The following is a 12,125-nucleotide window of genomic DNA, read 5'->3' on the forward strand; positions in this document are numbered from 1 at the left end:
ACTAGGGGCCATTTAAAAAATGAGGCAGTTATCAATATACAAGAAAGTTTTCCTAATATAAGTGAAAAAAACTCCATAGGACTCCAAATTCTAACCAATCCCCTATAGTGGACATTTAGATTATTTTTAATTTTTTACTCTAATGGGTAAATAGTTTTGCTCACCTGTGAGTATTTCTAGGGGATAGACATTTTCACACTGGAACTACTGGGTCAGAGAGTATACATTAAAAAAATTGATAGATATTGCTAAATTACCATAAAAACGTACACTCCCACTGACAATATGTGAGGTTGCCCATTTCCTCTTATCCTCACCAATCCTGGATATTATTAATCTTCCAGACGTCTGACAGTCTCTCAGGTGGAAGTTGACATCTTATTTTAATTTTTTTCTCTGATTACTAAAGTCTTACTCTTTGAGTGGTGGCAGATGCTCTAGGGTGAAATAATGCTGGGAATTTTTTCATAAGCAACTATCCTATGGACAAATTTACGAGTCCTTGCCAACTAGCTGAGCGCAGGGCCTGAGGAGCCTGGAAATTACACAGGGAATGAAGAGCGTAGAACTGGGATTTGTAGCTTTGCTTGAGGAAGTCAGGTTGGAGCCTCCAGAAGGATATGAGTGCAGCCCAAGCAGCAGGAGTCGGCCTCAAGCTGAAAGAAGAGAGAGGGGCGCAAAAGCACGGTAGGGAGGCTCAGCGGCCCTGTGGTTGGGGAAGCACACTGAACCAGGAGCCAGGGGTCCAGGGCCCTAGTCCCAATCCTGCTGCTGATTCACCGTAGGACTCCCAAGCCCTCTGAGCCACAGTATGTCTGTTTGACAAGTGAGGTGTGTGACTTCATGCCTTCTGGTCCTATGACCACAGAGAAACTCCCAGTACCTGGCCCAGGTAGCTGAGGCTGATGCTTCTCAGCCTCAATTTTCTCTCCTGTAGACTGGAGACCGTGGCCCCTGCCTTACCTCACTGACTTCACAGAGCTGTCGTGAGATTGTTCTGACAGGCGGGAAAGTGCTCTGAGAACAGAAAAGAGCAATGCAAATGTAAGGGCTTATCTGTCCCTTTTTTATTAATAAACTTTATTAAAGTGAATTTTACATACAATAAAATACACAGATTTTAACTCTATGGTTTGGTGAGTTTGACAAATATTTACACTCATGTAACCACCATCTTTATCAAAATACAGAACATTGCCGACACCTTAGAAAGTTCTCTCATACTCCTCTGTAGTTATCACCCCTTTTTGGCCCTCAGACAATTACTCTCTATTTTCTGTCACTATAGACTAGTTTTGCCTGCTCTAGAACTACATACAAATCAAATAATAGGTAGTCTTTTATATTTTCCCTTTTCTTAATTCAATGTCTATGAGATTTATCCATATTGCTCTGTGTACCAGTAGTTTGTTTCTTTTTATTGATGAGTAGTATTTTTTTTGAATCAAAATACCACAATTTGTTTATCCATTTACCTGTTAATGGACATTTAGGTTGTATCTAGTTTCTGGCGTCAAAAAAAAAAAAAAAAAAAAGCTGCTATGCATATTCGTGTAAAATTCTTTTTGTGGATACATGTTACCTTAGTCCAATTGAGCCACTATAACAAAATACCACAGACTTGACAGCTTATAAAAAAATGCAAATTTATTTCTCACAGTTCAGAGGCTACAATGTCCAAGATCGAGGAGCCAGCATGATTGAGTTTTGGTGAAGGCCCTCTTCCTGGTTCATGGCTGGCACCTTCTTGCTGCGTCGTTACCTGGCGGAAAGGCCTAGGGATCTCTCTGGGGCTTCTTTTATAAGGCACTGATGCCATTCATGAGGGCTCCACCCTCTTGACCTAAATATTTCCTAAAGGCCCCACATCCTAATTTCATTACCTTTGGGGGATAAGAGTTTTGGGAGATATGAGTTTTGGGGGTGCACATTCACACCATAGCATACATTTTCATTTCTCTCAAGTAAATACTTAAAAGTGGGATTGCGGGATCATAGAAAAGGTATAGGTTTAACTTTATGAGAAATTGTAAGAGTTTATTTTGAATGATATTTTTGGAGAAAGCAGAGATTTGGATTAGTTGCTCAGAGACCAGGCCATGACTTAGGACAAGTCACTCTTCCTCTCTGGGTCTCAATTTCCACCACAGAATGAGGGGAGTATGTTGAATGTCTTACTCTTTTCAGCCGGAAGAGTTTATTATTCTTAGAGGTTGTAGAAATCGAAAACCTGAAACATGCCTGATTCAGACATTAAAAGAACTGGCCCTCAAGGCCACTTATTAGTAGCTCCCAAGGCTAAAGAAGGCATAAGCAGCCCTCCTGTATCAGGGCTGTGTGGGTGTAGTCACAACAACGTTCATGACAATTGTAGTTTAAAGAGGCCTTTGCCCCAAAATGCTCATAACTCTTTCACATGGACAGCAACTTTGGAGATACTGAGGGATCTCCCAGCCCAGGTACTTTCTCAAGGAGTGGAAGTGGGAAATAAGCAGAGACTGACTGAAGATGAATCAAAACAAGAGATTAAGTTGGGACCTGGGATGGCTGCTGGCTGTAGAGAAGAGCAAATGGTTCTTGCAGTAGCCCTCTACTAAAAATGAAGCCCTCTGCTAAACCCCGGGTGAGATGCATGGCCTAAGTCTACAAAAAAATCTCAGTTTGGCTTCTCCACTCTTTTCACAGTCCTGAACCATCTTCTCTTACCTGTCAGCAACTGCAGTCTCATCAAGGATCAGTTTCTTGTTTTATCTACTTGTCAGAGCCAAATAGAAGCTGGAAAGTCGACCAGCAGGTCCTCCTTCAATCATAGAATCACTCCAAAGACAGATATTTTAAGATTTTGCATTTTGGAGCATCGTGGTGGTTCTGTCTCTAAATGTAGCCAATTTAGAGTTTGAAGTTCTTCATCTCAGCCTTATTTTTTTGCTTTAGGGTTGACATTTGTTTGTATGTCTATGTAGCTATTTATTTTTGGTAATGATTATATGTGTTTGTGTACACAGGGCTTCATTTTTGTACATGTTATATAATACATTAACAAAAGTCATCCTAAAATATTAGGTTAAACCTCAGGCTATTGATTGTTGTGTCTTTGTCATTCAAAGTGGCGAGAATCATGCTCCTCTTTCCTGGTAGAGGATTTCCCAAACTTGGAAAAAACCTGTTGAGGAGTTTGCCTAAGACCCTTAGAAAATCCAAGGGATCAGGGACACTTGACTGTGGATTAGGTTTTTTTCCTCTTGCTCAGACAGAAGATCACTCTTTTATTTTTTTAACTCTTAGCATGTTTATTAAGTGGATGATTTACAAGAAGGACATTGATGAATAAAAGTAAAATTTTTCACTCATGGTGAACGTGAAACAAATGCGTAAGGTTTACATTCAATTTTTTTTTTTAAAAAGTATCTGCCCCTTTAAGATTATATCATAGTATGCCTTGGTGAGATTGACATCACAGGAAATTCCCACCGTGCTGATTTTCTTGAGATTTTTCACCTGATGATTGTACTGCAACAAGTGAGCATCATTGACTGCAAACTTGAAGTGGTCAGATTCAACTTGTGCTTGTATTTTGAATGGTTTACCACTTTCAAATGGGAAAACTATCTCTCTTTCTTCTGGTCCCCAGGTATTATTCAGCTTTGGATTGCAAACAATGACTCTCCTGTTGTCCTCACTGAAGCGTGTGTTAAAGTGAAAGGCGACATCATTCCCTTTCTTGAAATCTAAAACAAGTCTGTTTGCATTGGGCTTTACTGTGCCCAGAATTGTTATCAGCATGTGAGGCATCGCTCCTCCAGGAAAAGCCAGGTCATAAGGCACAGTCAGTGGTCTAGTACGGACGTCAATGGGGCTGGCACCAGGGTAGGCCCCAGGGCCCCCTGGTTGCCTGGGGTAGGCTCCTGGTGCAATTGGTTCAGTTTAAGCAGGTGCTGTTGGGCCAGGATAAATATAGTAGGCTCCTGGAGGTGCAGGTCTGGGCCAGCTGCCAGGATAGGAGGCCCCTGGGTAGCCCCCTGTGCCAGCAAGGTGATTACCTCATGGGCCAGGCCATTCTTGAGAGTTTGGGTTTCCAGACCCTGATAAGGCATCATTAAGTGAAAAACTGTCTGCCATTTTCCTCATGGCACTTGCTCGCTCTCTCTGGGTGTCCAGATTCTTCTTTAGCTGAGCCTCTGCCATGTTGCTTTGTCTTAGTATTTTTGATGTTTCAGCAAGGACAATGGATCCATCCTTTGGAAAAGCGTGTGTGTGTGTGTGTGTGTGTGTGTGTGTGTGTGTGTGTGTGTGTGTATTAACAGTATTCTTTTATAATGACTCCTAAATAATTGTGTGAATGGAGAATGACAATAGAATTAAATAGCATTGGGAGATCTTTCTATTGGCCAACAGTGACTGTGACTATCAGAAAGCCTATAGAGGAGAGGAAAGCTTTTTGGGAAGCCAGTTTCGTGGTTCAGTAATCTGTATACTCGTAAACATAGCCTGAGTAATCAAATCTATTTCCTTTGCTGTACTTTAAGCCCAGGGTAGATAATAAAGTCAAACAGGAGTCTAAAGACCTGGATTTCAGCCCTAGCTCTCCCACCAGCAATCTTAGTGACCCCGACCAAGGTCCATCCATTCTCTGGGCCTCAGTTTCTCACTGGTAAACTGTAAAGTCTTTCCTTATTAGATTGTATATGCCCACATCTTTGCATCTTGCTATGTACAGCACTTGGAACAGTGCCAGGCATACATAGGACACTCAAGTTATATTTATTGAGTCAGCGAATATATTATAGAGTTGAGTTTGAAGATCTCTGAGGTCCCTAAATGTTTGAATATTCAGTGATGCTAGTGTAGTATTTATTCTCCTTCTCTCTCTCTTTACCTCCCTTTCTTCCTCTTGCTGTTAATTTAGTAAATAATGCATTTTCAAGGTTTATAAAACACATATGCATATACAGAGAAGCCTCCCAGTCATCCAAATTTTCTCCCTAAAGGCAATCAATTTTGAGAGTCTTTTGTATCCAAGAGATTTTTTTCAGTGCACATGTAAGCAAATATGTACCTATATTCTTCCCCTGCTCTCTGATATTTTACATTAAGTTGAGCATACTGTATGTTGTTCTGTACACTTTGCTTTTTTAACTTAACAAAATGTCTTTGAGATTAATCCATATCAATATACTAGCGTTTTTATGGCTGCATATTATTACCCTTAATAGATAAACTGTAATATATTTAACCAATACTTTATGGATGGGCATTTAGGTTGCTTCTAATCTTTTCCCATTATAAATAGTGCTGCAATAAATAACTTTGAACAAAGGTCATTTTGCCTTTCTATAAGCCTGTCTGGAGCACAAATTTTTAGAAGTAAAATTTTTGGGTCAAAGTGTATGTACATGTTTAATTTTTTAGTAGACTTTATTTTTTAGAGTAGTTTTAGAGTCATGGCAAAATTGAGCTGAAAGTTCCCATTCATCCCCCTCCTTCATTAGGGCTTACTCTTGGCATTGTACATTCTATGAGTTTTGACAAATGTATGGTGACATCTATCCACCATTATAGTATCACATAGAATAGAATAATTTTACTGCCCTAAAAATTCTCTGTACTCACCTATTTATCCCCATTTTTTCTCTAATCCCTGGCAACCACTGATTTTTTTTACTGTTTCCATAGTTTTGCCTTTTCCAGAATGTCACGTAGGTGGAATTATAAGAGTATATAACCTTTTCAGAGTGATTTTTTTCACTTATTAATATACATTTAACATTCCTTTATGTCTTTTTTTGTGGCTTGATAGCTTATTTCTTTTTATTGCTGAATAATATTCCGTTGTCTGCATATATCATAGTATATTTATCCATTCACCTACTGAAGGACAGTGTGGTTGCTTCCAAGTTTTGGCAATTATAAACAAAGCAGCTGTAAACATCTGTGTGCAATATGTTTTTAATTCTTTGGGTAAATACCAAAGAGCACCTTTGCTGGGTCATAGAGTAGGAGTATGTTTAGTTTTGTAAGAAACCACCAAACTGTCTTCCAAAGTGGCTGTACCATTTTGCATTCCTATTGGCAATGAACGAGAGTTCCTATTGTTCCATATCTTTGCCAGCATTTGGTGTTGTCAGTGTTTTGGATTCTGGCCACTCTATTAAGTGTGTAATGATATCTCATTTTAATTTGCAATTCCCTAGTGACACATGCTGCTGAGTATCTTTTCATATGCTTATTTGCATATCAGAAGATATCTGTATATCTTCTTTGACGAGGTGTCTGGTCAGATCTTTAGCCCATTTTTAAATTGGGTTATTCATTTTCTTATTGTTGAATTTTAAAAGTTCTTTGTATATTTTAGTTAGCAGTCCTTTATCAGATGTGTCTTTTGCAATTTTTCCTCCCTGTCTGTGGCTTGTCTTCTCATTCTCTGGATATAATTTCGATAGATGTTCTTAAATTACTCTGTTGAGGTGGTACTGATTTATGCCCCTACTGGTGTTATGTGAGAGCACGTTTCTCTTACAACATAACATATTGTCAAATTGTTTATGATCTTTTCCAATTTGGTAGGCAAAAATAGTATCTCACTGTAGTTCTTATTTGCATTTTACTTATTAGAGAGGGATTGGGGCGTCTTTTAATATGTTTGTGTACCATATGTTTGTGTATTTCCTTTTTTATAAACTACTTTTATTATTTTTTTTTGTTGAGGTTGGCTCTCACAGTTGCTGTGGATGGTGAGACTATGGATGAACAATCCTGTGGGTCAGTAGAGCAGAGCTCAATATCCTCAAAATCTCCTATCTCTGCACTCTTCACTTATTCATACTTCCTTGTCATTTGGACCTATACAATGCTGGCAGCCTCTATGGCTTGAGGTACTGAAATTTCAGTGACTCTGCTTCTGCTGTTTTAACAGATGTTTTGATTGTTTCACATTCGAAACAGAATGTGGCTTTCCCAACTTGAATCACTCCCTTCCTTCCCAGGGTTACCACTCCAGAAAGTCCCTTTCTTCTTAATCAGCAACACCTTAAAGTCTCATACATAATCCTTTTACTGATGCATGCAAACTGTGATCATGAAATAGCACAGTGTTACTCATCTTTATAAATATTTTGAAACTGCCTTTCACTCAATACTACTGTCGTCGTTACAATGGGGTCACTTGTTACTTCACTGTATCTCTGATGTCTGGTGTGTCATGCAGATGTAAAGTGTTACAGTCATGACAGGAAACAGAGTTCTCAGTTCAGAAATCTTTCATTTATCTATCCATCTATCTCTTGTCCATCCTTCTACCCACCCATCCATCATTTATCTATCCATTTATCCATCCATTCATCCACCCATCCATCCTTTGACTCCTTGTATTTCAAAAAAGTCTAAAAAACACACACCTATGTTTATAGCAACATTATTCACAATGGCTAAAAGGTGGAAGCAATCCAAATGTCCATCAGTGAATGAAAGGATACATACAATGGAATTATTTAGCTTTAAAAAGGAAGGAAATTCTGCACATGCTACAACGTGGATGAACCTTGAGGACATTATGCTAAGTGAATTAAGCCAGCCATGAAAGGACAAAAAGTGTATGATTCCACTTATGTGAGATACCTAGAGAAGTCAAAGTTGTAGAGACAGAAAGTAGAATGATAGTTGCCCTGGGCTGGGTGGGAGTGGGAAGATGGGGAGTTATTGTTTAATTGGTACACAATCTCAGTGTTACAAGATGACAGAAGTTCTGTGGATGGATGGTAGCGACGGTTACACAACAATGTGAATGCACTTAATGCCACTGAACTGTATATATGCTCAAAAGTGGTTAAGATGGTAAATTTTATGTTATGTGTATTTTACCACAATGAAAAAGAACACCTACATTTGACCAGAAGCAGCCTCCTAATCCTTGATCACATTATGGTAGCATGTTCTTAAACTCAAGAGTTTCAGTGATGGCCCCGATTTTGCTCCTCTAGGACCTCCAATGATTTCGTAACGCCTAAGTCCCTGGTCTAAATCTTTGCCCTCTTAAAATACTAGAATGATTTGTGTTTTCTGACTTGTACAAACACAATTTATAAATACTTTGTGACAACAGTTTTTTTTTTTTCACTTGTTGTCCCTGAAGTTTACAGGGTAAATCTTAAAAAAACAAAAACAAAAACAAAAAAACACCTATAGTAGGATTTATTTAGTCAACAGATATTTATTGAGCTCTGTATGTTCCAGAGCGTGTGTGCTAGGACCTGGAGATAGACCCTTGAACAAGAAGGAGAGAGTTTCTTCCTTCACAGAGGGGAAGATGGACAATACACAAGTAAGCAAAAAAAATCAACAAGATATTTATATTTTGTTATGAATGCTATGAAAATCACAAACTAGGGTGAGGGGTGAGGTGGGGCAGTTTTAATTAGGGTGGTCAGGGAAGGTGGTAGTTTTTAACCTTTTTTTGAGTCATCAATCTTTCTGAGAATCTAGTGAAAGCCGTGGGCCTTCTCTCTAGGAAAACATAAATCTGACCACAATCGTGGATACAATTTTATGGAGTCCAGGGATGTTCACAACCCACCTCTGAGGGCTTCATCAGCCTTAGGTTAGGAGCCTGTGCTTTATTGGCTCCCCAGTGTTCTGTGGGGTAAATTTCAGGATGCTTAGTATAACGTACAAAGTCCCCTGAGGTCCAATTCCTGCCCATAACTCTGACCTTATTTCCTGTCATTCTGCCCAGCCATGCAGGCCACAAGCACTTGCTATTTTCTGAATGTGCATTCTGCGTGCTCTCACATCCTAAAAACATTCTCCAACTGCGTTGCCTCAGGAACTCCTACTTATGCCTTAAGACAGAGTGCCAATGTCTTTTTTTTGATATTAAGGTATACCTGACCAAATATCCTCTCTTTATGATTATTTCTTTTGCTCTTCTCTCTACATACCTTAGTGAGACAAATTTAGGCATGTTCTGCCTCAACTCGCCTCACCACTAGAGCATCTATCACATTATAATTGTTTGTATTCATTATTTTAATTTATTTATCCACCTAGCTAATATTTATTGAGAATTTACTCTGTGCCAGCCCTAGTCCTAGGCATAGTGATGGCCGACAGACACTGGCACCACCTTTGTGAAACTTATATTCTAGTAGGGGTATAGACATTGAACGTATAGTTACACAACTAAATATGATTTGAAAGTTGAGATGAGTGTAGGTAGGATGAGAATAGAGCTTGAGAACAGGATTCTCAGGAAGCTTTTAGGCTGGAGGTGGAATGCAGGTCAAGAAGCCTCTTGGAAGAAATTTAAGCTGAGATGAAAGGATTATGAGAATTAGCTAGGTGAAGAGTAGGGAGAAAGTGTCCTTGCATAGAGAACAACACTTGCGTATCATATGTAAACTTTCCTTGATGGACTGGGGCGACCCTGAGGTAGAGATTGTGTCCCTTTTTTTTTTTTTTTTGGCTAGAGTGTGTTTGACCCCTCCACCCCCGCTTTATTGAGGAATAATTGACAAAATTGTATATATTTAAGGTGTCCAATGTGAGGATTTGATATACATATACAATGTAAAATGATTACCACAATTAAGTTAATCAATTCATCCATCACCTCACATCGTTACCATTTTTTAATATCCAAAAAAATGTAAGGAAGTTATACAATATATGAGGAACTAGCAGGCACATGAAAAGATGCTCAAAGTTGCTAATCATCAGGGGAATGAAAATCAAAACCATAATGAAATATCACTTTCCACCTGTTAGAATGGCTATTATTAAAAAGACAAAAGATACTAAGTTGGCCAGGATGTGGAAGAAATGGAACCTTATGTAACGTTGTTGGGAATGTAAATTGGTGCAGCCGATATGGAAACAGTATGGAGGGTGCTCAAAAAATTAAAAAGAGAACTACATATGATCCAGTTCCACTTCTGCCTATGTATACAGAAGAAATAAAGTCAGTATCTTGGAGCACTATTTGCGCTCTCATGTTCATTGCAGATATTGTGTCTTATTCAAGTTTGGATAAGTGCCTGGTAATAGAGTGCATACTCTGAATGACTAAAAGAAGGAAAGAATGAATGAATGAAGTCCTCAATGTAGAATTATCAGGACCAGCCGTTAGATACTCTGAATGACTAAAAGAAGGAAAGTCCTCAATGTAGAATTATCAGGACCAGCCGTTAGATGGGAGAAGATATTCTTTTGATGGTGAAATAAACTCACCTTTTCATTCTCCTCAAATGACTTGTTGAATAAATGAATGAAACTCATTTAGGACCAGCCAACAGCTTGGGGAGAAATTGTCTGGGTGGGGAATTAAAATTTTATTAGCCCTGGCTTGTTGCCTTATGCATTTTTTTAAAAAAATTGAGGAGAAAGTCATGTAACATAAAATTAACCATTTTAAAGTGAAGAATGCGGTGGCACTGAGTACCTGGAATTGCCATGTCTGTCTAGTCACCCCAGAAGGAAACCCTAATAAGCATGTGCATGTTGAGTACCTGGAATTGCCATGTCTGTCTAATACCAAAACATTCATCACCCCAGAAGGAAACCCTAATAAGCATGTGCATGGGTTTTAAGCTTCTGAAAGGCAGGGGATACATTTGTCTTGTTCACTTGATACCCCTGATGCCTATGCAAATACTCAATTGGTGTTTGTTGAGTACATGAATGACTTTCCATGCCTACAATTCCCTTTGTGGGTCTTTTGGTTGCCCAAGGATTTCTGAGCCTGGTTTTTGTGTTCCTGTAATCCTAGCCTCAGTGGCTGTTGATGGATGGGTGGTAACTGGCTGTGTGTGGGGTAAGATTCACAGGTACGAGTTCTGTTGAGTTCCTCAGTCAACGCCTGCAGGCCTCTGGCTACCTCCTGCCAGGAGCTGCTTCTTTGTCTCATCTCACAGAGGGAGTTGGAACACATGGAGTGACAGTCACACTGAGGGGTGACTTTCAGAGGACTGACTTCTCCAGGACATGAGTGACAGTTAACTCTTCTCCTCTACCTGCTCCCATGCTGGGCTCTGGGTTTTCAGAAAACCAGGGCATTTGGCAGAAGATAGTGCCTGTAATGCTGCTGACTTTTGCCTGCATCTGTGCTAATTAATGATTCACTGAAATACCTCACACCTCCAGGCAGCCAAGTGCTAAGCTGGGGGTGAGGTGGGGTGAAGGATAGAGGAAGGCTGGCTGGAGACTAGGCTCGGAATTAGGGCTAAGGCTTCCCTTCCCTTTCTTTGCTTTATTCTCTTCCTGTTCTCTGCATCAGAGGTTAAAATATGGGTTTTGGTATTAGATCTACATGAGGTTGAATGCCAGCTTGGCCTTTTACCAGCCTGGGCAAGTTACTTAAGCCCTGTGAATCTCAGTGCTCTTATCCCTAAAAAGGGGATAACAATAGGGTCATCGTGAAGATTAAATTTGTACCACTCGTCCAACAATATATGTTTTCTTTTTTGTATCTGTCTTCTGCTCTTTGAGGGTAGGGCCCCAACTTGGGAACCTTCATCTTGGGGTCTAGATAAGGTGATGATGATGAAGATAAGTTAATTTTTTATTGAGTGCCAAATATGTGCTTGGCAGTGCACTGAAATGCTTTTATGTTCTCTTACTTATCTTAGATATTATTATCCTCAGTTTATAGTGAGGACACTGAGGTCCCCAGAAGTCAGATAACTTGTTCTGATAATAAGAGGTGCCGGAAGTCCAACCAGGTAAGCTTCCCACACTGCTTTGGAGGGACATCCAGGAAGAAGTGAGAAGCTTTATGAACAATGGCCATAAAGTGTCTCATTCTTTCCTGGAAGGAAATGGTGGTGAGCAAAAGAAAATGTCACCCCTGTGGCTAGCAGATGTAGGGGGATGAGACTTAGTAAGAAGTGCCATTGACATGCTTCTGACATGCAGCCATCCAGGGCTTATTGTCTCCAGTTTATAAATGAGAGACAAAGGTTCCGGGAGCTTCAAGGCCCAGGCTAGAGTCATAGAATTGGCACTAGGATCTTTCTTAAGAGACAAGTCAGTCAAATTCTGTGGATTTGACAGGTGAGGAAAATGGTTTTAGAGAGGGAAGTGACTTGCCTAAGGCCACTTGGTAGAGGAACCAGCACCTGAACCCAGGCCTCCTG

The 12,125-nt window shown here is 39.7% G+C and overlaps 1 pseudogene; it reads right to left on the reverse strand.

Moving 5' to 3' along the window:
- Positions 1-3,384: 3,384 nt before the first annotated feature.
- On the reverse strand, positions 3,385-4,128 carry LOC102884793 (annotated as a pseudogene).
- Between the last annotated feature and the right edge of the window lie 7,997 nt (positions 4,129-12,125).

Source organism: Pteropus alecto, unplaced genomic scaffold, assembly GCF_000325575.1.
Source record: "Pteropus alecto unplaced genomic scaffold, ASM32557v1 scaffold190, whole genome shotgun sequence".
Lineage (NCBI taxonomy): Eukaryota > Metazoa > Chordata > Mammalia > Chiroptera > Pteropodidae > Pteropus > Pteropus alecto.